The sequence below is a fragment of the Peromyscus eremicus genome, chromosome 5 (genome assembly GCF_949786415.1).
Source record: "Peromyscus eremicus chromosome 5, PerEre_H2_v1, whole genome shotgun sequence".
NCBI lineage: Eukaryota > Metazoa > Chordata > Mammalia > Rodentia > Cricetidae > Peromyscus > Peromyscus eremicus.
Window position 1 is genome coordinate 93945879 of NC_081420.1, and position 26089 is coordinate 93971967.

The following is a 26089-nucleotide window of genomic DNA, read 5'->3' on the forward strand; positions in this document are numbered from 1 at the left end:
TTTTTTGTTGTATATGGTTTTATTATGTTAAAGTTAAAACCTTTCATTTTTATTTAGACAAAAAAGGGAAATGTTGTGGAATATTAGTTAAATATGTGTTACATTCTTTTATGCTGTGGAATATTTGTTTAATGATGCAAAGGTGTGTTGCACTCTTTTATGTTGCATTTGTTTAACTCTGTGAAGCTGTGTTACTTTGCCTGCCTAAAACACCTGATTGGTCTAATAAAGAGCTGAACGTCCAATATCTAGGCAGGAGAGGGACAGGTAGGGATGACAGGCAGAGAGAATAAATAGAAGGAGAAAGAAGAAGACAAAGGAGGAAGAAAAAGAGGAGAAGGCCAGCCACAAAGCCACACAGCCAGCAACAAAGTAAGAAGGAACAAAACATATATAGAACAGAGAATGGTAAAAGCCCACAGGCAAAAGGTAGATGGGATAATTAGTTCAGAAAAGCTGGCTAGAAATAAGCGAAGCTGAGGCCAGGCACCCATAAGAAAGAATAAGTCTTCATGTATTTATTTGGGAGCTGGATGGTGGCCCTCCAAAGAGCCAAAAGAATAAAAAGAAAAAACCAACAACACCCTCTGGAACCATAAAATTCTTCCTTCCCTAAATCTCCCTGGTCATGGTATTTTATCCAGGAAACAAAAAAGTAACTAATATAGCTATCAGCCAAGACGGAATTTGAAGAGCACTTTTGATAGAAGAATCTGATGCTCTGGACCTCAACAGGCATCACTGGAGTGACGTGTTTCAGTGGTGCTGATGCTCCCAGAAGACATGAGATATAATCTGGGGCCATTATGAATCAGGACCTCAGGCCTGAGATTTTTGCTTATGATAGGAAGTACTGCTTCAGCATGAAAGAATGATGAGAGAAACTATGCTCATCCATCAAAAAACTAGGGGTGTACATCTTCTTGTGTTTGTGCTGGATACTGGGAAAGCCTCCCATAAGAACAGAGTGTGTTCCACACTTGAGTATTCAATCCAAAATTTTCATGATCACATTGTTACTAGAATTAGATTAATATCAAAACTGATCCCAAAATAAAGATGGTAGAATTAAGTCCAACTATATCAGTGAGCACCATAATTCAGATGAATCCACTAACACATATGTTAGAAGACAGTGATTTTTCAAACTTGGAAAAAACATACTTTATTTGCATGAGTATTTTTCATTAATTGTAGTAAAATAAAGTTACAAGTTACAGAATGGGAAAATTTATGTTAGGCAAAGCTGAAATTGTCACATTAGTGTCAGACAAAATAGACGATAAGATAAAAAGATGTTATGATTTATAAAATCCTAATACAAGAAAATGACCAGAAATATACTGGAAACTTTACCCTGACTGCTTATAAATAACAAGACAATCATAAAAACATGGAAAGCAAAAATAGAATCACAAGGAGAAATGGATGTGCATAAAACTCTAGGAAGTGTAATGGAATCCTCTCTCCTATAGGTGCCAATAGATTAAGCAGACAGATGAAAGCAAGGATTCACAAAGTACAATTGACGCAGTGGTCACATAGACCATGGTTCCAGAAACTAGTCAACCCACTCCTTTCTCTTCAGAGTTTCTAGTATAGACTGTTCTCCAATTTGCTATACAGTTATGACCCTGAGCTGATTTCCTTGCCTCCACTTCCCAAGTGCTCACACTACAGGCATGCACAATTACACCTGGTTTTATATGATACTAGACACCAAACCCAGAGCTTTATGCATGCCAGATAAACACCCTCTCAACTAAGCTCATTCCCAATTCTCTTTTTCAAGCCTGCATTGTTCATTCACAGAAACTAATCTGTAACTCTAAAAACATATCAAAGAAACAGCACCTTCTAGGCTCTCTGTCTACACAGCAGTAAACTTAGAAGTCAGTAGCAGAAACTCTAAAGATCACAAGGTTGGTAAGTTAAATAATTAACTCAGTTAATTAGTTTTTTTAAAAATTTTTTATTTTTATTTTGCAATACATTTCAATTCTACATATCAGCCACGGAATTCCCTTGTTCTCCCCCCTCCTGCCCTCCTCACCTTCCTCCCAGCCCACCCCCCATTCCCACCTCCTCCAGGGCAAAGAAAATATGCAGAGCCAGATTTGGTGGTGCACACCTGTAATCCCAACACTAGAGAGGTCAGGAAGATCAGGAGTGCAAAAAAAGCCTAGACCAGCCGGGCGGTGGTGGCTCACGCCTTTAATCCCAGCACTCAGGAGGCAGAGCCAGGTGGATCTCTGTGAGTTCGAGGCCAGCCTGGACTACCAAGTGAGTTCCAGGAAAGGCGCAAAACTACACAGAGAAACCCTGTCTCGAAAAACCAAAAAAAAAAAAACAAAAAAACAAAACCTAGACCATATAGTCAGTCCAAGGTCAGCCTGGGCTAGAGGAGCTGCTGTCTGAAAATGCAGTCTCTACCAAAATAAAAGTATTTAAAAACATTTGAACCAAACAAGACAAATATTATACCATAAACTGAAGGAATGAGACAATATAGAATTTTGAATGAAACTCTGAGATTTCTAGGAAAAGGTAAAAATGTTTATTAAAACTTACTTTAAATGTCAGGGATCTGGGATGATTTAATGTGCCACCTGATGCTCTGGCTTCTTGCCTTGACCTCCTTGTTCCCAGCGATGTCTGTCCCCATTGTCTCCCTGCTTTCTTCTGTCAATGCACCTTAAAAACGATCATTTTAAGTGTACACACATTTGTCTATTTGTTACTCTCACTGGACCAGGAACTGTAGGAGGCCATGGTTGCTGTCTGCCTTATTCAAGGAAGTAACTTCAGTATACAGATCTGAACCAGGCAACCTGGCAGGTGGTGAATATTTTTTGGATATTACATGTAATATTCATATATGCATATAATGTGTTTGGATCAAAGCCATCTGCATTCCCTATTCAAATTCCTCCCCTTACCCCCTTCTAACTTTACCAATCTCTCTCTCTCTCTCTCTCTCTCTCTCTCTCTCTCTCTCTCTCTCTCTCTCTCTCTCTCTCTCTCCCCTCCTATCTCATAGCCACTGAGTACACTCAGTACTTGCCTCTGTGTATATGGGACTTGGACTGTCCACTGGAGCATAGGTAGACTCTCAGGGCTCATATCCCTGAAGTAAATGGACTCTTTCTCTCAATATCCATCATTGCCAATACTTTCTCAGACATAGGTGGGACTTCATGATCCCTCTCCCCAGTCCATGCTGAGAATTTTTCTGGCTTGATCTTGTACAAGTCTTATGCACGCTCTCACAGCCACTGTGCATTCATGTGTACATCTGCACTGTAATTTTTGGCAAATACTATTCTGCTTTAGACATGTATTCCCTCTGTCTCTTAAAATCTCTTTCCTCCCTGTTCCATAATCACCCCTGAATCTTTGGGAAGGGGTATGATAGAGATGTCCTATTTAGAGCTGAGCACTCCATGCTTCTTATTCTGTCCACACTGAGCAGTTATGAGTCTCTCTGTTAGTCACCATCTACTGCAAAAAGAAGCTTCTCCAACGAAGGTTAAGAAATGCACAAATCTTATGAATATGCCTTTATGAAGCAAATGGATGAATTAGTCTGCATCATTCATAAAAATTTCAAATGCATGATTTGAAGAGGAAAAATCTGCTTGTAATTCCTGTCCCATAAATGAAATTTTCTCTTGGAATGTTCTAAAAAAGTCCATCTTTTCAGTGCCATATACAGTTATGAAATACATTCCCAGGACTTTGTAATTTTATAGAATCATTCTGAACATGCAGCTGTGATAAAACTTTACTGGAAAAGTACAATATTTTTATGTGAGGTTGACACACGATTTTCGACTGCTCTCCCAAAACACATCTTTGTGAGGAAGACATGAGGTAGTAAGAAAATGCCTTCAGTTTGTCTGAGTGGGAGCTCATCACCAGCAGTGTTGCTGAGAACACCAGCAGCCCAGTTCACCAGAGAAAACATATGCTTTCTATTACATTAAAATTTTTATTTGACATTGTGTGAACTTTTAGAAGTTGGAGCTGGAGTTTATAGTTTTTGGATGGCACCTCTTAATATTTATAATCCTGGTGTTGAAAAATATTTCATAGCCTGAAAGTGTTATGTGTTGTGAAAACTGGACCAGGAAAAACACTGAGCCCTCTTTAAATTCATTATATGAATTTTTTTCTATTGTGGAGGACACACATAAACAATAAACCTTTGCTCCACTAGAAAATGGTTGGTAACATTTAACTGCTGCTTTTCCAAATTTATTTCCCCAATGCTAGTCCTGGGACTGACACCCTCTCTGTCTCTCTTGTTCCAGCACAGATGGACTTAGCCAAATCAAGTCATGGCTCAGTACACATTTGCACGAGAGGCCTGAAGAATTGCTCCTACTGGCATTTCCTTTTTATTTCCTTCCTCCTCCATTGTGTTTCAACCTACTTTTGTTCCTCTGGAGGCAGCTCAATGAGAAATGTATCAACAGAGCTAAGTTTTATCTGTGTATATGCTTCATGGTGGCCAGAATTCATCCTTGATGAAACCAAATACAGTTTCTGTCTGTTTTCTCAAGGAGATTTTGCAAAGATGGCAGAAAGCTTTCCCTGAACACACTGCTTCAGTTAGACCTGGAAATGATGCTGAAGGGCCAATCTTCCCTGCCTTACTCATGACCAGGGAGAACCAAAGTATAATTCTTATTATCTCTACATGATTGTCTGGATAGTCTGTTCTTCATCACTCAACACAAAGCAGATGGATGCATACTTCCCATTTAGAATGATGTGGACCATGTGACAGAGGGAAAGAGATGTGGTGAGTAACTTTGTAGGATATTCAACTCCATTTGCAGGGTACTTGGCAGCTCTTGTCTTAGGGGAGTAGGCAAATATGTACTCAAAGCCATTCTACCATGCTCAAAAAAATAGAATTGAATATACGCCATTTAGCTTATTGGTACATACCATCAAGATCATCATAATGGGAGGGAGATGTTGGATCTCTGTCTTCACTTGTCAAGAGAAGTTGCAATTGTTCAGCATTGTTAGCCATGGCAGAGATAGGGTAGCTGAATCATATGAACTGGATAATTTCATACCATGGCCTGCTGCATGCAAGTTTGGTACTTTTAAAAATTTTTGTGGAAGTTTCTAGAAATACAAATGCTAGGGTTTCATATCTAGAATCTTCTCAAAATTTAACACTGTTCTCTATCAGTCAGATTTGTTCCCAAACAAAAGAGGAATTTTGCAAGAACTGTGTCCCTACTGAGTGAATATTAAACTCATTATCAATTCTGCATACCAGTACAAGATTCTTGACAGAAAAAGGAGATCCTTGGCTTCACCCATATCATCCCTCTAGGCCAGATATGGTGTATAAAATTTCATCTTACTCAATAGTGCTGATGGACTGGAAGAAGTTGTGCAGAATGCATGCTGAGGTTGCATCACAACTTGGTATCAAAATTGTGCAATGGTTGATTAATAATGTCTGCACTGGTACCTGAGGTAATGATGGAACACATGCCAACTATCTGCATTTCTTCTTCCAGATCATCATTTTTCACCCTTTCTCTTTCTGAAAGATTACTGTTGGATCTAATAATCTACTCACAGTATTTGCATAGACCCCTTGTCATTCATGCAAGAGTGATCTGAATACTTGGTGTTTAGATTTTACTTGCTAGGTAGATCTTACCTTCAGAATAAATGAAAAAAAATTTCTTGATGTTAGGTTTCATGTCAACTGTGCAAGCATTTGATTAAATTGAGTCAGTCTCAGAGATCATCACCAAATAACTGATGAATAAAAATTCCTCAGTGAAAAAATCTGCTCTTGATGACTGTCTTTCCAGAAGATGTTTGGCAAACTGGTCAGCTTCCCCCTCTAAATTCAATATATTCTTTCATTGTGACGACAGTCACTATCCACTGGATACCACTAGCCAAGGAATCTTTATGAAATAACTCATTGTGACAATAATGGGGGAAGAAGACACAAAGTTTTTCAAGAGAAAAATACATGCCTGTGTTAAGTGTTAACACAGTCCATTTATCAAGACTGGCCCAAGTGTCTCTAAAGCAAGAGGAGAAGAAGGGGGTTGGGGTAGAAGGAGGGGGGGCTAGAGTGTTCCAAAGAGTTCCCTGGGTCTTGCTTTAGCATCAGTATGTGATTCACAGACTGAAAAAATACAGGATTCCTTGGTTCAAGAATACATTTAGAATTAGGCTTTCTCTCCTCACTTGTAAAGACAAGATGAGGCTAGTCCCTTTTTAAATGCAATAATTGGGAAGAAGAACTTGACAGCAGCTATAGTTAAGGTCACCTTCATAAAATAATGCCAGAAGGGCTTGCATGTCTAGAGGAATGGGAACATTTCAATCTGCTTAGTATCATTGCTCAGAGAAACATTCCATTTTTCATATTCTTCACAATTAGAAAGATCATTTAATGTCATAAATCTTCAAACTGAGAGTATATACCAGCAAGTTGGGCACAATTATGTTTCCAGCATGCAATGAGAGTTATCTAATGGAATTGAATTTCTGGCTAGCTGCTGCATATACTAGTTTGAGACATCTTTTCTGACTTACTAAAACTTAAACTCATTGACCCCCCCCCAAATGTTACATAGAATAATGTAACAATTGAGAAGTCCATTGGAAATTTTAATTCAGACAATTATGTAACAGTGAAATAATCTTTTTAAGATATTTCAATATATGGAATACTAGAAATTGGTTTTTCTTCATTTGTTTTCTGAACAGGGGATGAAGATGGGTTCAGAGAGGGGAATATAGAAATTATCTTAAACATTGCAATGGTTGTGGCTCCTTATAAAGAAATATATAGTATATTTGTGGTATTAAACTTTCGTGAGAAGGGGAATTTATGAGGAAAAAAAGCTCCCAAGAGAATCTGTAATAAAGAGGTTAACAACGTGGTTGTATTTCACTATTTCCAAAGTGACCAGTTGTTTGTTTTTACACTTTTGGGGGCCCACCACCCAGCTCCCAAATAAATAACACACAGAGGCCTTTCTTACTTATGAATGCCCAGCCTTAGCTTGGCTTGTTTCTTGCCAGCTTTTCTCAGCTTTAAATGATCCTATCTACCTTCTGCCTCTGGGCTTTTTCCTTTTTTTACTTCTGTACATCTTACTCTCTCTCTTGCTCAATGACTGGCTGGGTGGCTGGACCCTGGCTTCCTCCTCCTTCTCTGGCTACTTCTTTTTTTCCTCCCAAATTTCTCCTTCCATTAATTCTTTCTGACTGCCAGCCCCGCGTGTCTTTTCTCCTGCCTCGATATTGGCCATTTAGCTCTTTATTAGAACATCAGGTGTTTTAGACAGGCAAAGTAACACAGCTTCACAAAGATAAGCAAATGCAACATAAACAAAAGTAACACACCTTAAAATAATATTCTACCACTGTGATCATAGTTCAAATAATATACATTGACAGATTGTGTTATTAAAATGACATCAATTACATTGTTCAGTTCCTTTTAGGACCCCATGGAGGAAGTGCTTTTGTGTGTCAGCTTATATACTGAGGAAGACTAAAGTACAGGGATCACGAGAAAAACATGACGTACCTAAGCCCTGTGTCCCACTTGGCTTCAGTTGTCAACCTGACACATTTAGGAAGAGGGGACCTCAATTGAGGTATTGCCACTATCCAATTGGTCTGTGACCATGTCTGTGGGCCATTTTCTTAATTGATGATTAATATAGGAGGGTCCGGCCCACTGTAGGTGGTGAAATCACTAGGCAGGTGGGTCTGAGTTGTATAAGGAAAGTGGCCAAGCAAGCCATGGACAGGAAGCTAGGACGTAGCATTTCTTCATGGTCTCTGCTTCTGCTCTGACTTGAGTTAATGCCCTGACTTCCCTCAGGGACGCACTGTGACTTGTAAGGTAAGTCTTTTTTCTCCTCTAAGTTTATTTTGGTCAATGTGCTTTATCACAGCCAGAGAGAGAGGCAGCACCTTGTAACAAAGACTCTTTGACTGGCAATAGAAGGGGTTCTCTGGAGTGCTAAACAGCACCGTCCATCTTCAGTGCTCAAGCTGTTTTGCTCTCTTTGTGAGACAGAAGGATGTACCCTAGCTGTCTGCCATAGAGGTGGGAAGACAGCAGGCTAGAGGGGCTCCTTGACCTTTCATTACCACAGAGCCAAATCCTGATCATCTCACACATTCCATTAATCCTATGCCAAATTGTCTAGCATTTCGTCTAACAGGATTTCTCCACTGCTAGGTTTCTTTTGGCAGTAATGTCTTCACCATGGTCATGGGGGTCATCAAAAGAAATGTGAATTGTCATGGAAATACACTGGTGTCTTAAGTGCTGACTTGAGTTTCTGAGCTTTTCTTTTTGTTGTATAGTCAAGTTTTGGATATATTCCTCTGTGAAATAGTTTTTCTCATAATCTAATCAAGTTTATTGTTTTATGAACTCTACTTGTTTATATATCTACTTATTTGTTTGTCTAAAGGAAGACATTTTTGGTATCACACTCTTTTTAAAATGAATTTAAAATGTATTTTGATCATATTCACTCCTTCCTCCAACTCATCTCAATCTCATTACCCACCCACTCAACTTCATGTCCTCAGTTTTTAAATAAGTGTGTTGAGTCCCGTTAGTCCAATTTTATTTTGGGTGAGTGGACATCCACTGGTCAATTAGCCAGAAGCCACATATTTAAAGAAAACTGACTCCCTTCCAGAAGGTATTAGTTACCAATTGCCTCTCAGATCAAGGTGGAATTGTATGCTCGCCTCACCTGCCCATGCTGGTAGTTTATATGCTTTGAACTTGTAGACACCTTGGGCATGCCATCACAAACATTGCTAGTCCATCATGCAACTGCCCCGTTGTGTCTGGAAGACTGTTTTCTTTGTTAAAACTGAAAAACCTTTGCCTGTTGAAATCTTTCTGCCAATCAACTTTTCTCAGTGTCACCCTTAAAAACCAACCAACAGCTAAAATGACCTTTAAATTGTTTTTTCTTCACAACATAGACTATGAATCTTAACACATTTGCACTGTGGAACTATTGCCACAATCAGAAGGTAAAACCAGCTCCACACTATCCCAAAATCATCCCTAAATGGCCTCCTTGCAGTCACACTCTCTCTATGCCCATCAGGGCTTAAGACACTGAGTCATTGGGCAGCTCTCCAGAACTTGAGTTTCACCTTTCTAGAAAGTCATGAGGGTCTAGCAGGTGCCACTTTGAGACTGGCTGTGTCTTCACTCTGCATATAGCCGCTGAGATCTACACAGGATGTTGCATGTTTCCCAGTCATTGCTTTCTTGTTACTGAGTTGTACCCCATGATATGGAGCTAAAGATGAATTTAGCCACTGGAGGATGTTTGAGTTAGAGGAAGATGACTATTATTAACATTTCTATGACTAATAGATAAAGATGACTACAGAGAATTAGGAAGCAGAGCAGCATTGGAAGATTTTGTATTCTGTAGATAGGGCAGCTGCAAACATTTGCATGCAGGTTTGTGTGACTTTTTTTCACTTTTCAAGGATTGTGCAATAGGATTTCTGGGTCATATGTCAGATGTTATTTAAAGTTTTAAGAAACTACTGTACTTAAAACTATTCTGCCCTTGTGACAAGAATTTTCCGATTTTTCTAAAAGTTTGAGGTTTATGTTAAATGAAATACATGTTCAGTGTGAGTTTTGCCAAAGTGTGAAGTTTAAATCAAGTTTAGTTCATATACTTTTTGTATATGGACATCCATTTTTCTTCAAACATACTTCTGATAAAAAGTATTACTTTTGCAAAAATAATTGATAATTTTGTCATGAAACAACTTGACTGTGTGTGAATTTGTCTCTGGGCTCTGAGGTGGACTCCGTTGATGTGTTTGTCTGATCCCCCTCAAATGTCACCATTGTGGTTATCGACCTTCACCTTAAAGTCATAGAGCGTGAGCCTACAGTTTTATCCGTCTTCAAAACGATCGGATTTCCTTCATTCTTTGTATTTTATATACACTTAATTTTTTTTTTACAAAAACAATCCTGTTGGAATTTTATTGGAATTGCATTCATTAAGTCTATATATCAGTTGGGAACATACAGAGTGGGCGTAACAATACTTCTAGTATGTAACTATGAAATGTCTCTCCACTTCTGCAGGTGACATTTGGCTTATTTCATTAGCATTTTATACTTTTCAACATAGATATTCTGAACAGTTACCATTTTATGATACTGTTTTATGATGTTTCTTTTTTATTTTTGATAATTTACCTTCCACTGAAGGATTCTACTTTGTCAGACTTTAATAGAATTACGTCAGGCTCTTTTGATAAGTATTTGAACAAAACACCTTTTCCCCATAAGGTGCTTACATTATTCAAAGTGACTATCTCATAGAGGACATATGCTTAGATCTTTTTTGTTGTTGTTGGTTTTGATTTTTATTTTTTTGACACAAGGTCTCACTATGTAGCCCAAGAACTTGCTATATAGACCAGGTTGTTGTCACCTTTATTTTAGAGACAGAGTTTTTCTACAGAGCCCAGGCTGGCCTCAAACCTGTGGTTCTTCCTCCTGTCTCAGAATCCCAAGTACCAGGAATACAGGAATTTACCACCATGTCCAGCACCCAAGATCTTGCTTTTAGAATTTATTCTCCTAAGACTTGTAATTACACAAATTTTAATAGTGTGATCAGACACATTGAATGTTTAGATGGCATATGTATTATTTATCTGTATAAATGTATTCTTTATTAATTTTTTCTATATGTTTATTCTGTTTTTTTATATTTTGGTTCTTCATTCTTTTGGATTATCTGACTTTTATTTTACACCTATTATTATTATTATTATTTTGGGGTGTGTGGTATGTGTGTATTCACATTACACACATGCCACAGTGTACCTGTGGAGGTCAGAGGATAACTTGCAGGAGCTGATTTTCTCCTTCTACCTTGTATGCTATGAGGATCAAATTCAGGTCATTACACTTGTCAGCAAGAGCCTTTACCATCTTGCCAGCCCTAGGTTATCTATTTTGTTTCATCTATTGAGATTTTAACTGTATCAGTTTGTGTAGGTCTTTGACCTGGTCAGGCTGGGGATAATAGTACAAGTTCTTTACTATTCACTTGCCACATAGAACGTTTGAGACTCCAAGTAGACAATGGGAACCTCATACAGTGCATAGATTTCTACCACTCTTCTACACGGTTAGTGCAATATTGCAGGTATCCCCTCTATAGAGATCACTTTCTCAGCTTGGGAGGGCTAAAGAACCTTTGTCCTCTGATCTTCTTCTGAGAACCTGTTCCTTGCTGTGGAGACTTTACTAATAATTAACTGATCTACTAGTAGACTCTCGGCCTGAGACACTCAGACTTCCCGTTTATCAAGAAACATTTAGCTCAGAATGTTTAGCTTGGACAGAACATTAGACTCATAAATACTCATTTGTGAGCAGTCACCAGGGTCTGCAGAAATAAGTGGATTGACCTTCGGCAAGCACACAGCTGAGGGGCCAGCCAGGCAGCCCCGTTGTCGGGAAATCTCCGGTGTAATAGATTTGACACAGTGGGAGAAACAGCTCCTCTGTCCTCAGCGCCTGATGAGATTGTCCTGGTGGCAGCTACATATGTTCTTTGGCTTGCAGCCATTTCCGCAGCTCTAGACCAAACGCACTTCAGGGGTTGAAGCCTTGTCTTAAGATGGAGCTGTTCTGCAATTTTTTGGCAATCTCCCCAGAGCTAGTGATAGGAAGGAGCTCTGTGGAGATTGAGGGGAAGATAGAGGTGAGGTCAGCAGGTCGCACTGCAACTGTTAGCGTCTAAGAAGTCACAGATGGACTAGGGAGAGGGCTCAGTTGGTAAAATGTCTGCCATATGAGCATGAGGACCCGAGTGTTCAGAGTTCCAGCATTGACTTAGAAGACTGGGTGTGGCCATATGCATTTGTAACCCGAGAGAGAGAGAGAGAGAGAGAGAGAGAGAGAGAGAGAGAGAGAGAGAGAGAGAGAGAGCGAGAGAGCTCTGGTGGGCTCCAGACTACCTGCAATGTGCAGGATAGTTTTGGTTACTTCATTTTCTAGGGATAGTGACATTTCTTTGAATTGATCATGAACCCAACAAAATTAAGACTCCCAGGGCTGTCTATTGAGATCTGCAAAACCTATGTGTATGTGATGCACGGAACAGATCATTAGTAATAACAGATAAGAGTGAGATGGCCAGCCAAGATCCTTCACCAGGGAGACAGGCCTGTCATATGTGTGAATCACTATTACAATATGTGACAGTTTATGTGGCTAAATGCCTATCATGCTGTAGTTAAGATGGTATTCTAACAACAATGAGCTGAAAACTGAAGACCATCTAAAAAGACACATGTGGTCTTTAGTGAAACTGGGTGAAAAATGCATGGAGATCTAATAAATAAATAAATAAATAAATAGATGAATGAATAAATTTAAATATGTACACACACATACACAAACACACACACACATAAGTTTGTACATAGCTTCTTTGAAGTAAAACTATGGAAGAAAACAGTTTCCATGGATTGAATACCTGAGGTTGACCTTGGGTTTGGAGAGGAAAAAGACAAGGGCAAGAGCAGTACAATGTTAAGGAACGCATATTCTAAGTAAAGAATCTTGCATGTGCAAGTCTTACCTGCTGCATGATTGCTTTTTGTTTTGCATATTCCCATTCTACAGGTAACATCACTAAGCCTCAGAGGATTGAATAGTTCATTCCTACCTGATATGGTGGTTATAGGAATGTAGGTTATAGGCTAGGGGAGATGACTAAGGTAAAGATTTCTAGTGTGCAGAAATCATTCAGTAAATCTTAGCAGTTTATGTGTTTAGGACAGTAATTATCATCAAAATGGAGACATGAGAAATTTGAAGTTATGGACGACCTAGTAACATCAAACAGATGCTAATGACCATGTAGAAAGCCAATCAGTTTTCTGAATGTTAGGAAGACAAGGACTGAAGCTACAAAGAGAAATAGTCAGAGCAAGAATCAACAGATGTAAAATATTGAAAATAAATTGAGCTGAAGAGATGGCTCAGCGGGTCAAAGTGCACACTTCACTTACAGAGGACCTGGGTTCAGTTCTTAGCACCTGTGTTGAGTGGTTCATAATCCCCTGTAACTCCAGTTCCAGGGGACCTGATGCCATCTTCTGGTCTCCACAGGCACTGAACACACACACACACACACACACACACACACACACACACACACACTACAAAAACAAACAACATATAAAAATTAAAAGTAAGTTGGATTGATAGGAAGTTACTGAGAAATTTCTGAACCTTTGAGATTAAGACTGAAGGTCAATTCAATTGCTCACAAGGCTCCAGGGGCACTCTCATTAACAACCCTTTAATTTATATAAGATTGCCTTGATAGTGTTCACTTGGAAATGAGGTCAGGCTCTCAGATTTTAAATTCTTACTGTATCAAAGTCTCATTATGTGGTCCAGTCTGGCTCTAATCATGACCCTTTTGCCTTGGCTCTTGATGGTTGAGGTGGCGGGTACAAGGTACCACATCAGGATTCTTAATTACTTTGGTTTCTTCTCATGTTTATTAGAAGTGTTTAGACCCTGTTGTAATTGGGATCTAATTTTCCACCTTCGTGAATCCTTATGGGCAAGGCTTTAAGCAAACATGCTATCTCATATGTTGTGGTGCATGCATGCCAATCTTGGAAATCCCTAGACAGACGTTCAGAGTTGACCTCACCTCAGACTGCTGGTCTGTGGCAATCAGAAGCAAGCCCCAATATAGGAATGGTGCAGCCATGCCCAGAATTCACTTTATTCTATTCTAACTTGAGACGGGACATTTTTTTTCCCCTTGAGCTTAGCCATGATTTAAACATGATACATTATCATTTTAATGTCTGTGGTCTTACTCGAGAATCCAGTGTTGAAAAATGAAGACACTAGAAAACAGCCAATGGTCAGAGCCTATATTAAGAACACATTCAGAAGAAGATTAAGCTAATTGCGTCTAGGGGAGGTGTGGTTTGGGGGAGACCCAGCTTGTGTTCTTCGAGTCACAGATGCTTTGACTGCATTTCTTTATTGGATATGAAATTGTGTCACAAAGGAGCTGGCCTGGGTAATGGATGCAGTGAAAACTGAAAAGCAAAGTAGGGAGCCACAGTACTCTGGTTAAGTGATGCTGGTGGCAGTGCTGGACGAGGTGTGAATCGCTGTGCTTTTTGATTTATTATCTTCCATGATGGCAGAAGTTCAACTTTATCTGGTCTGTACACGTGATTACTGATGTGGCCAATGTTGGGAGGGGTGTTTTCTTTCCAATCATGTGGTGATGACTAGGTAAGGATCCCCTAGAAATCAGAAAGAAAGCAGCTTCTGAGATAGAATATATACATATATAAATCTTGAATTAGGCCCTCATACTGTAGTCCAGGCTGGCCCCTAGCTCATTATAAAGCTCACTACACAGTCCCAGCTAGAATCAGACTTGTGGCAGTCCTCTAGACCTCGCTTCCAAAGTACTGGAATTATAGCCACCATGCCCAAATTTAGAGGGTATTCCCCCTCCCACCCTGGGACAGAGTTTTATATATTCTAGGCCATCTTTGAACTTACTGTTAGGTAAAGATGACTTTGGACTTTGATCTTCCTGTCTCTACCTCCCAAGTACAGCACCAGCCACCTTTGTGGAATAGTGCTTTAACTGTATAAAGGTGTGTTAGATGTGTTTGTGCTGTATTTGTTTAATGATGTAAGGACGTGTTACATTTGTTTGTGCTGCATTTGTTTAATTATGTAAAGATGTGTTGCATTTGTTTCATCTTGCTTGGCTAAGACACCTGAATGCTCTAATAAAAAGTGGAATGGCCAATAGCTAGACAGAAGAGAGCTAGGCAGGGCTGGCCAGCAGAGAGAATAAATAGGAGGGGAAATCTAGGCTTGAGAGAGGCAAGAGAGAGGAGGGAAGGGAAAAAGAGAGGGACACACCTGGGGCCAGAGGTCAGGCAACTGCCAGCCAGCCAGACATGAGAAGCTGTGAAAGTAAGATCTACAGTAGGAAAGAAAGGTCAAAAGCCCTGAGGCAAAAGGTAGACAAAGAGAAACAGGTTAATTTAAGTTAAAAGAGCTATCCAGAAATGAGCCTAAGCTAAGGCTGAACATTCATAACTAATAACATGTCTCCATGTTATGATTTGATATAGATACATGAATGTTGTGGGTGTGCACATGGCACAATGAGTGTGTGTGTGTGTGTGTGTGTGTGTGTGTGTGTAGGTCAGAAGACAATGTAAAGTTAGTTCTCTACTTCCACCAAGTGGGTCTTGGGAATTGAACTCAAGTTGACAGCCTTGGTGATGAGCACCCTTACCCAATAAGCCGTCTCACTGGCCAGGGAGAAATATTTTTGAGAGTATAAAGAAAATACTGGTATTGAACATCCAGATGTAGCCATTAGCCATCTAGGGTCATGAGGCTGCCAAAATAATTGATGAAAAATGTGATGTTTCTCATTAGTGCTACTTTTCAAAATAAATACTTATTGTTTCTCTTATACCAAAAGTCATAGCCGCTTAAAATATCTAGAAAACACAGAAAAGAGCAAAAAAAATCCACCATAAATAACATTAATAGAAACAGTTACAATTTTCTTGGTATTTACTTCAAGCTAAATGGAAATGCATATTTCCGTGTAATTAATGCCATTATCAACACACAATGATGTGTCCTGTTCTGTGCCCAGGGTGGGTGGTTTCCCCAGTATTCTGAAACTTTGCTGAAATATTATTTTTAAGGAATATCTGGAAGTCAGTTGAAGCAGTGAGGCTTCCTTGGGTCGGAATGGCAGCTTTTCTGTGTAGACAGAAGACAGGGTGTATCCACATCCACATCCAGCATCTTCTAAAGACCCAGCACCTCTGCTTAACCTTTCATGTCTGATACATACACAACGGTGTGGTTCTGAGGCTCCTAGTCTCCTGGCTTCTAACCCAGGGCTGAATCCTACTTCTCAAAAATATTCATTGATAATTTCTTATGTGTATACAATGCATTTGATTTTATCTCCCCCCACACACCTTTTTACCTCCACCCATGCCTTTCCCAACATGTCTCCCTCCCATTTCATGTCCTCTTTTATCTATAACTTACTGAGGTCAATCTGTCTTGACCATATATACATGTGGGTGTAGGACCACGCACTGAGGCAAGAGCAGCCCACCACAGGCCATGTCCCCAAAGAAAAGTGACTCTCCCTTCCTCCAGCAACTATCAACTACAATAGCTCCTTAGCTGGGGTGGGGCCTTGGTAGCTGTTCTCTAACCCATGATGGAATTTTAAACAGCTTGGTTTTGTATTAGCTCTTAACCACAGCTGTTGTGAGGGCATGCGTGTCCTCCCACGTCATGCCTGGGAGATAGCATTTCACATTTCTCCTCTCCATTCTCTGTCATTTTCAGAGATGTTCTACCAAGGAAGAGCATCGTACACCTTCTCAGAACCCCAGCTCCTTTTCTTTTACACATGACCATCATTAGGGTATTCTGGACTCTGATACATTTTCCTATATTCTGGACATTGATGCATTTTCTCATATGATATTGACAGTCACCTTGTGAAGTATTCATTTAAAAAGTCAGTGCAATAGATATGGCAGGCAAAACTTGAAGGACTGATGGAGTAAGAAGCCTAGATGTGCCCCATGAGCATTCCTGGCAATAGGTTGCCTCATAGAAGGGGAAGGGTTATCACTCAAAGATGGACATCCATTGGTCAACAAATGAGTCTGTCAGTCCTTTTGGCCAATTGGTTATGATAAACAGAGTACTGCTCCACTCCTAAAGATACCCACATCTTGGTGCTTATACTCCATAAATACTTTACATAGCATTTGTGACATTCAGATGGCATTGGACGTGGCTGATCTTTATATAGAGATTACTCATGAGGGTCTCAGGAGATCAAAGGGGTGAGTATAAATAGAGGAAGTGGGAGAAGAGTCAATATTAGAGAGGTTTTGTAGTTTTGTAGTTCTTTTTTTCTTTTTGTGGACCTTCCAACCAACTGGCAAATAAATATACAAAGAATTATGAATGCCTGGCCTTAGCTTGGCTTGTTTCCAGCCAGCTTTTCTAATTTAAATTATGCAGCTTCTCTTTAACTACATTTTTGCCTTTGGGCTTTTTTACCTTTATTTATTCTCTCTATATATTTCTTTCCTTCTTACTGCATGGCTGAACCCTAGCATCCTTGTCCTCCCCTCCTCATTTTCTCACTCCTCGCCCTTCTTATGACCCTAGATTTCTCCTATTTATCCTTTCTGCCTGGCATCCCCACCAATTTCTCTCTCCTACCTAGCCATTGACCCTTCATCTCTTTATTAGACCAACCAGGTGTTTTAGGCAGGCAAAGTAACACAGTTTTACAGAGTTAAACAAATGCAACATAAAAGAATACCACACATCTTTGCATCATTAAACAAATATTTCACAGAATAAATGAATGTAACACATCTTAAACTAATATTCCACAACAAGGTTTGATTGGATAAAGTCCCCACCAGTTTTTGCTGACACTGCAGATATTGGGAGTGAAGCACTAAGGAACATGGGTAACCTGTAGAAAACACCTAAGGTAAGGGAACAGTTTTGCCTTTCTCTCTAGGAAGACATACAGCCTGCAAATATCTTAATATCTAGCTATTGAAACTATCATCACACTTCTGACCTCCAGAAGGGAAGAGGAATGGATCTGTGCTGTTCTAAGCTACAAAGACTGCAGTAATGGCTTAAGGCTTTTCTGGAAAACTCACCAACTGTGTGTGCTCCAAGGACGACTGGACATCTAGAGTGTTCTAGTGTTGCTGTCTGCAGTTTGGTCTTGCTGCAGGCTGGGTGACTGTGCATTGTAACCACTGTTTATAGCAGTGATTCTCAACCTGTGGGCTTTGAGCCACCCTGAGATTGCATAGCAGATATTCACAATTCATAACAGTAGCAAAATTAGAGTTATGACGTAGCAATGAAATAATTTTATGGTTGAGGGTCACCACGACATGAGGAACTGTATTAAAGGGTTGTATTATTAGGAAGGTTGAGAACCACTGGCTTAGTGGCACATGCCTGGGAGCTTTGAGGGTCTATGTGGCTGCCTGGCTTAACAAAGCCTATTATCAAAAGCCTGGGGGAGACGCTCAGAAATGACTGGATAATTCTCCCAGAATAACCCAGGCAGCTTCAATGGAGTTTATACCAGTAGATTCCAGTGCTAGTGTAAGTAGTTTGTTCTCCTGGGTCTTCATTTTCTCTGTCCTCCAAAGTTCAGATGTTTTTCAAAAGTAGGTGTTGTTGTTCAGATGACTATTGATAACACTTATTGCCTTTAATTTAATTTTAGCTGATGATTTATCTATTTTACATATTTTTAAAGATTTATTTTTGTGTGTCTGGGTATTTTTATCTACCTGTGTGTTTATGTACCACATCTGTGCAGTGTCAAGGGTGCGAGAAGAGGGCATCAGATCTCAGAACTGGAGTTACAGATGATTGTGAGCTGCCATGTGGGGTGCTGGGAACTGAACTGGGGTCCTCTGCAAGAGCAGCAAGTACGCTTAACCATTGAGCCATCTCTCCAGCTCCATTCACATCATTTTAAGTGAAATGATAAGAGGGTATCATAGGTAAACCCCCAAGTATAATGTGTCCCTGAGACTTTCCTCACCAGTAGTCCTGGTACTCTGTTGGTCATGAGTAAACATTTCAAATTTTGTCAAGTGGGAATTGTATTGGTCTGTTGGCTCACAGAAAATTAAAAGACATATTGTTTAATTCAAGATATGATGGAAGGAAAAAATAATTCTCAACAAGAAAACCTCATTCAAAGGTGAGGAGTCAAAAGAGTGATAGTTTTTAATATGTGGATATAATAAATATAAGCCTAAATCCTTCCCTTTACATTTAAACAAAAAGATCATAATGACTGTATTTCACAAGACCCTTCTTAGGAATTACACATGAAAATATTTTTCCAAGGCACTGTTTGGAGTTTATACTCTGTAATCTATTTTTTGAGACAATTTACTATCTGCTAACATCTGCGTGACCTGGATATGATATTCAGAACAGGCATGTGGCAGCAACTAGAACACATTGCCACTGTTGTTAAGGATTCTTCTATTTATCATCTGTATTTATAACTTTTCTATTTTTCCCCAAAGAACAAAAATCCCATAAAATAAAAATAAGAAACTGGGTCAAAGACAAGAAGAGAGGATCCATATGCTAAGTGGATGAATTAATATGTTTACTATGGCTGAGCGGAAAAGTTTGGCTCGAGCAGCGAGAACAAAAGTAAGTACTATTTATTACTATTTTCCTAATAAAAATAACAGTAAATAAACAATGATGCTAATAGCAGAAAATTGGGACAAAATTACTTTATAGGGGATTTCTTCCATCCCTACATTCTTTTTCTAAGTCATTAAGAAATAGTTTCTATTCTGGAATGTAATTCAGGGACAGAACTAGCCCAGCATGCACAAGGTCCAAGGTTTAATCTTCAGCATTTCAAGAGAAAAACAAAATAATTATCTTCACATTATAACCAAGTCCAAAAATAGAGATACCATTCCTGCATTCTAAGATGGTAGTTTTGAAATCTCAGCGTCTTGATTGGTGTGACAGTAAACTTGACAATATCTAGAACCCCTTAGAAATGGAGTCTGAGTGAGTGATCGAGGGGCTGTCTATGTCAGATTGGTCTGTGGGAAATCTTGATTATATTAATCGAAGAGGGAAGACCTGACCATTGAGGGTGGCACCCTTCCCTAGGCAGAGGATCCTAGACTGTGTAACAGTGAAGAAAGCAATCTCATCTCTAGTGTGCATGCATTCCTTGCTTTTCATTCCTGATTATGAATATTATGTGATCAGATCCCCCATGCTCTTGCTAACTGTGACTTTTTTGTTCTCATGGACTACAACCTAGAACTATGAGCTGAAATAAAAACCCTTTCTTCTTTAACCTGCTTTGACATGGTATTTTGTCTCAGCAACAGAAAAGAATGGGAGACATTGAAATCTCCTCGATGGTCCGATAGAGCGAATATCTGGCTTCATTCCCCAGAGTGTCTGATTGGCTACAGCCTGAGAATTTCCATTTTTCAACAAGTTTCCCAGTGACATTGATGCTATTGATTTGGGATGTGACCACACTGTGAGAAATATGGCTATAGAGTATAAACTATTGTTGTGGAATATTTGATCAAACTGTGAAACTCTAAGACTGTGTCAATAAAATTAACTTTAGATCAAGGGGTAGGGCCAAGTGAGTGACTAGTTGGTAGGAATTAGCCATAGAGAGGATGGAGGAGCCAGGAATATGGATAGAAAGACCACAGGAAGGAGTAAGGATGGACTTAGAGATTTGCAGTCTTTTTTGTTTAGGATGGGTGGAGAGAGGCTCTCTTGCTGGGTCTCTGGCCAAAAAGAAAGGTCAGCTGGTTGTTTTTTGGCTTCTCTGATCTAGTAGGTTTTCACCTTAACCATCTGATTCCCGAGTCTTTATTGGTAAATAGAAGAACTTAGTTAAAAACAACAGACTAAACAGTGCCATCTGAGAAGAAGCACTGAATGACCTATAGGAAACAGCTTCAAAGAACAATTTCTTGGGCCTGCATGATGGATCAGTGGTTAGGGCACTCATCACAAAGTCTGAGTTTGACTCCTGGAGCCCACATGATGGAAGGAGAAAAACATCTTCTGCAAGTTGTCCTCTGACCCTGACACATGTTAAAAAATAACTGTTCTCCAATGGCAATGTCTTGTATATCAAATACTAAAGCCAAGAAGCTGACTTGACAGTCCTCTGAGATTACTCAGAGTCCACCAGATTTATATGCATTTGTGTGTGTGTGTAAATGTTTACAACTGTATCATGTGTGTGTGTTTGTGTAGCCACCACCACAGTCCAGAAACAGCCACTCATTCCATCACCACAAGGACCTCCCAGCGCTCCCTATTTGTATGCATACCTGTCCTGGGCCACTCTCCAGGCCTAAAACCTGTACTACTAATCCACACCACCATCTCTATAGTGCAACCACTTCAAGGATGTAATGCAGAAAATTCACAGGTGACTGATAAAGGAACTATTTATTAAAGGATTATATTGGGGGGGAACAACTCACCAACACAGGGTAAGGCAAATTCAGTCGTACAGTCATGGAGGGTGAGAACTAGTCCCACGCTGCTTCATGCCATCTGATTCAGTCTCTACCATCCAAGAGCACTTGAGAGGGAAGGGACCCGCATACATGCTCCCCAGGTCTTAAGCTAGTCAAGAGGCCATGTCCTAGGTGCTGGTACCCCAAGGCCATAGATGGAAGGAATACCCACCCACTACAAAGATATCTGATGCATAAACCCATACAGTGTGTAAGATCTTGGACCAGCCCTCTTCCCTTCGTGCGACCCTCCTTGAGTCATACTTCATACAGTGGTTGTAAAATATCCTGTTTAGTCAGCCATCTATCGGAGGAAATTTGGAGGACAGAGCCCAGAGATCACACCTAGGACAAGGCAGTAAGAGCTAGAATAAGGGAAAATATCCTTTCCTGTCCTCAAAGCACTCCTGGCTTGGATTTGGTGAGTTGCAAAGGGAAAGAGCAGTGGAGGATTCTTTCAGAGTGAGGAGTAAAAGTTCTCTGAGCAAATCCCTATGGGTATTATAAGGGAGTGTAGTATACTTCCAGGGCATGGATCCTCAGTTCTGCTCCTTAATTAATAGTCCCATCCTGTGTGGTCACAAAAAGAGATTTCAGTGATGATTGAGGCAGAGATTTACTTCACAAAGAAGCTGTGACCCATAAATATAAGGTACTAATCCAGGGTTGTGGAGTGAGAAGGTCTGACCTTCAGACGATAGGCATCTCACCTCCTATTTTGTTCCGGAGTTTTGTCTGAATCTAATCTCTTTAATGGACAATGCTTGCATTTCCTCAGTGCAGATGTTTCTATATTGTCTTTACTGTTATAGTAATTGACTTATTTTGCAAGCTGTTGAGAGGAACGTCTCAGTTTTGCACAATATACCTTCAGAGGACAAATACTGTGTAGTAGAAGATGGTTCACTGGGTAAAGGTACTTACTGCCATTCCTAATGACCCGAGTTTGATCCCCAGGACCTACATGGTAGAAGGGGAGAGCTGATACCTGTAGATTGACTTCTGATTTCCACATGTGAGCCCTGGCACCTAGGTGCTCTCACGCACGTGCATCCCTCATAAATAATAAATAAAAAGAAAGAAAAACAAATACTACAATGCCTTCCACTAAGTCACTGTCAAACTCATTTATCTGACAGTTAATTAGTACTTCCCAGATAGCATTTAGGATACTACAGTAAACCTGATGCATAAAGTTCTAGACATTATGAAATACACATTTTTTCTTTTCATTAAGAAAAATCATTTGTTTTTTAATGTTTATGTATGTTTGTGTCTGTGCATATGAGGGCAGTGCCCACAGAGGCCACAAGAAGGCATCAGATCCTCTGGAGTTGGCATTACAAGCAGTTGTGTGTCTCCAGATGTGGGCAGTGGGAAATGCTCTTAACCACCAAGTCAATAAATAGATATTGGGAAATTATAAATGTGTGGAGAAGATTTTTATTTTAAGGCAGGTAGAAATGCCATCTAGAAGGGCCATTTCCAGGGAAAATAATCTGTGATCATCTTACGTACCTTCTTATCACTGAGGACTCAGAAATACTCACTTTTTCATGACTCAGTGTACCTTCATATTCCCTTTGGCTTAGGTAATCAGACTCTAAGAATTCCAAGACCTTTCTCAGGGTTAGAAAGCAGTGACAAAAGATATTGTAGAGAGCAACAGGGCTGCTTATCAGGCATTGTGTGAATCTCAGAAAACGAGCACATCTCAGGTAGAAAAAGATACGGCTCATAAAAAGGTCTCCATGAAGTTAATCCCTCTGTTCCCCATCATGGTCACAGTCAGGTACACAGGTGTGACTGTTTAAATGTTCACTGCATATTTCAATTTGAAGGTTCACTCTTCCCATCCCATAATTTCCAGTTTGTGTTCACCCACAGTGATGGCTGATGAGCTCACAGAAAAAAATCAGTTGTGGAAAGGAAGGAGACAAGGGTACTTTGTCAGGTATCCGATTCTCTTGGGGATATCTGTTGTTTTGTTTCCATTGTTTGATAAAAAGAGATCAATGTCTTGCCTCTTTCTTTCCTTTTCTGTGGTGTCTCCTTTCACCCAATGTGGACCTTGTGGAGCTTAGGCAAAATGACATTGTATTCATTCAGCCAGGAGGCCCTCCCATTCAGAATGAGTGTGCTAGAGTTCACTGCCTAGATATGGTTTCTCCCATCCTTATTCCCATTGAGAGTCCAAACTTGTTAAATATTCCTATCTGACATCCAGAAGCTCAGCAACCTTTCCTGTCTGATATGTTTTCTCTCCCATGTATGCATCCAGACCTCTGTGGGTTGGCTTCAGTCCTGATGTGGAAACTATCCAATACTTCTTTGTCTAGAAGATTATTAGATATCTAGAAGATTATTAGATAGCAAATGTCTGGAATATTAGGTATCCAGTCTTGAGTTCTAGGATCATGGCCCAATGAGAGAAGCCAGACCAGATTTAAATTGAAATATTCAAATCTGAACCAAAACTTATTACCATGGGGTCTTTTGCTACCCCTTCTTCCTGAGCTTGGCTTCTCTAAACTTAGTCCCAGAAATTCAGACGTATTTGTGAATTTATTCACTCCAGTCCTTTCCTAGCGCTGGTATACTCTAAATATAGTGACTTAATACCACTCAAATGTATTCTCTCATGTTTATTTTGGAGGCCAGCGGTCTAAACTCAAGGTACTAGCAGGACCCGTTTTCCTAAAAGCTCTCAGGGCAAGTGTTCCATGCCTTTTCCCAGCTCCTGTACTCTGCACGCAGTTCTTGGCATCTCTTAGTTTACAGACTCAACACTCCAGTTTCTGTCTTTGCATGACTTTTGCCCTTCTGTGTCCTTCTCTGACTTCCTTTGCAGTTTCTTTTGCAGCTCAGGCTGGACTCCAGTTCATGATTCTCTTGCTCAGGCTCCACATGCTGGAATTATACATGTGTATCTCATATCCAGTTCTGTTTTTCTCCTATAAAAGACACTTGTCACTAAATTTGGGGTCCACTCTAAGATGACTTTGTCTGGCAGTCTTTAATTATATATGTAAAGACATTGTCCCAAATCTGATCTTGTTCACAAGATAGAGAGATGAGAACTTGGACATAATTGAGGTGGGATTACCATTCAGTCCACATCAGCCCCAATGTGTGCTTTCCCTATGTGACTCAAATGTTTGCTCAGGCTCTAGTAAAATGTGAACACCCAAGTTTTTACTTTGACAGAAGTGGCAGAAGTTGACAGAAGAACCAATGTTTCTCAGGCAATGTCAACAAAATATGGGTAACAATAACACTTGTGATCCTCATGAGTAGTGCTTAGCCAACAGATATGTGCTCCTTTGTGCAGAAAGAAAACATCAAATTACACTTTAAGAGCACTCAGGTTTTATCAGCTTTGAGTTCTGTGCAAGAAGTCTCTGAAGATGATACCAACTAGCCTGCCTCTCTCTGTATTCATGTGTTATATTTCTCATCAGAGAATCAAGCTTGCTTTCTCTTGTCAGGTGCTGAGATGAATCTGTGACCACCTTTATCAAGGATATGGGTGCTCTGGGGACTCTGGAACATGGGAGCTTAGCTGGGTCTGTGAATATGTAATATTCACAGAGCTTAGCTGTGTCTGAATCTAAAATACAGAAAATTAGCTGGATCTACTGATACTTTAGCAATAAAATGATGTTCTACGAGTTCCCAGGCCAAATATGGAGTAGATATGAAAACTTTACCTTTTTCCTCTTGTCAGGTTCAGCTTGGGATCCCTGAAGCACCATTAAAAAAATCCGGCTACCCTGCTGGTTCTTCTACATAGTCAATAGATTGTCTAAATCTAGAGGCAGCATCCCATTTGGCACCAGCCTGACCTTATCTGATGTCGGTGATGTGAGAGACTCCAAAAAGACAAATGGAAAATCTGTTCTGCTGAGCCTGGTCTACCCATAGAGACAGGAGACATGTTAACATGGATGACCTAAGCCACACTTCTGGAGCTGACTCATAACCACGCTGGCTATGAACTTCATGCCCTCAGTACAGAGGCTGCTAAGAGTGAATTGCATTTTGCAGGATTGTTAGGAAAGCAAAAACAAAAGCGACACCAGGCTTTGTGCTGGACCCAGATGAATCAGAAGACCACAGAGCACATTAGTGAGCGGGGATCTCACACCCCCCCCCCCTCCAGAAGGAAAGACTTTCATAAATGTTGAAGTCAGAGTGGGGTCCACCGTGGCTTATGTAGAAATCAGGGAACCTGTCTCTGCTTGAGTGGCACCTGGAAAGACTCCACAGAATTCATGTTTCTGGTAGAAAACAGATGGGAGAGAGGGATACAATTCTAGCACCATAACCTGGGACACTGTGCTGAAAGTCAGTGTTCCTAAATAGAGGCTGAGGGCAGCTGAATGTTCCTCACTGTATCTAGCTGTTCCCAGGGCAGTTGGCTCATGGCCTGGGATTTCCCTCACCTCCGGTTTTATGGCTTTCTGTTCTTCAGTTTTAGATTCTTTCCATGCAAACTTTATGCATTCTTTTTGCTTCCATTAATCACAAATAGATACACCCCTTTTGTGGAGGAGTCTTGAGGTTTCAAGGGTTCAAGAGAGTTCATCCATAGCCTGGATGTGGTGAAAATGTGTCCGTCCTTTCCTATGAAACTCCACCTAGTTCACAAAACATTTTCTTCCATGTATTGACAGTAGAGGTTGGTGACTTCACATATAGGAAAACACATTCACACAAAAAAAGAAAACGGGTTTGGGAGGGTCTTGACTAGCTAATGCTCACATGCATTAGATGTGGAGTTGGGAATTGAACTCACTGTTGGATCTTGTAAAGGATACTGCATGCAGGGTATCAT

The 26089-nt window shown here is 40.1% G+C and overlaps 1 long non-coding RNA gene across 1 annotated transcript; it reads left to right on the plus strand.

The window, feature by feature from the left end:
• The first annotated feature begins 14184 nt into the window (after positions 1–14184).
• Positions 14185–25732, plus strand: LOC131910657 (uncharacterized). Its single transcript, XR_009379190.1, has 3 exons — positions 14185–14371; positions 19246–19378; positions 24980–25732. It is a non-coding gene; the product is annotated as an uncharacterized LOC131910657 (long non-coding RNA).
• Positions 25733–26089: the final 357 nt, after the last annotated feature.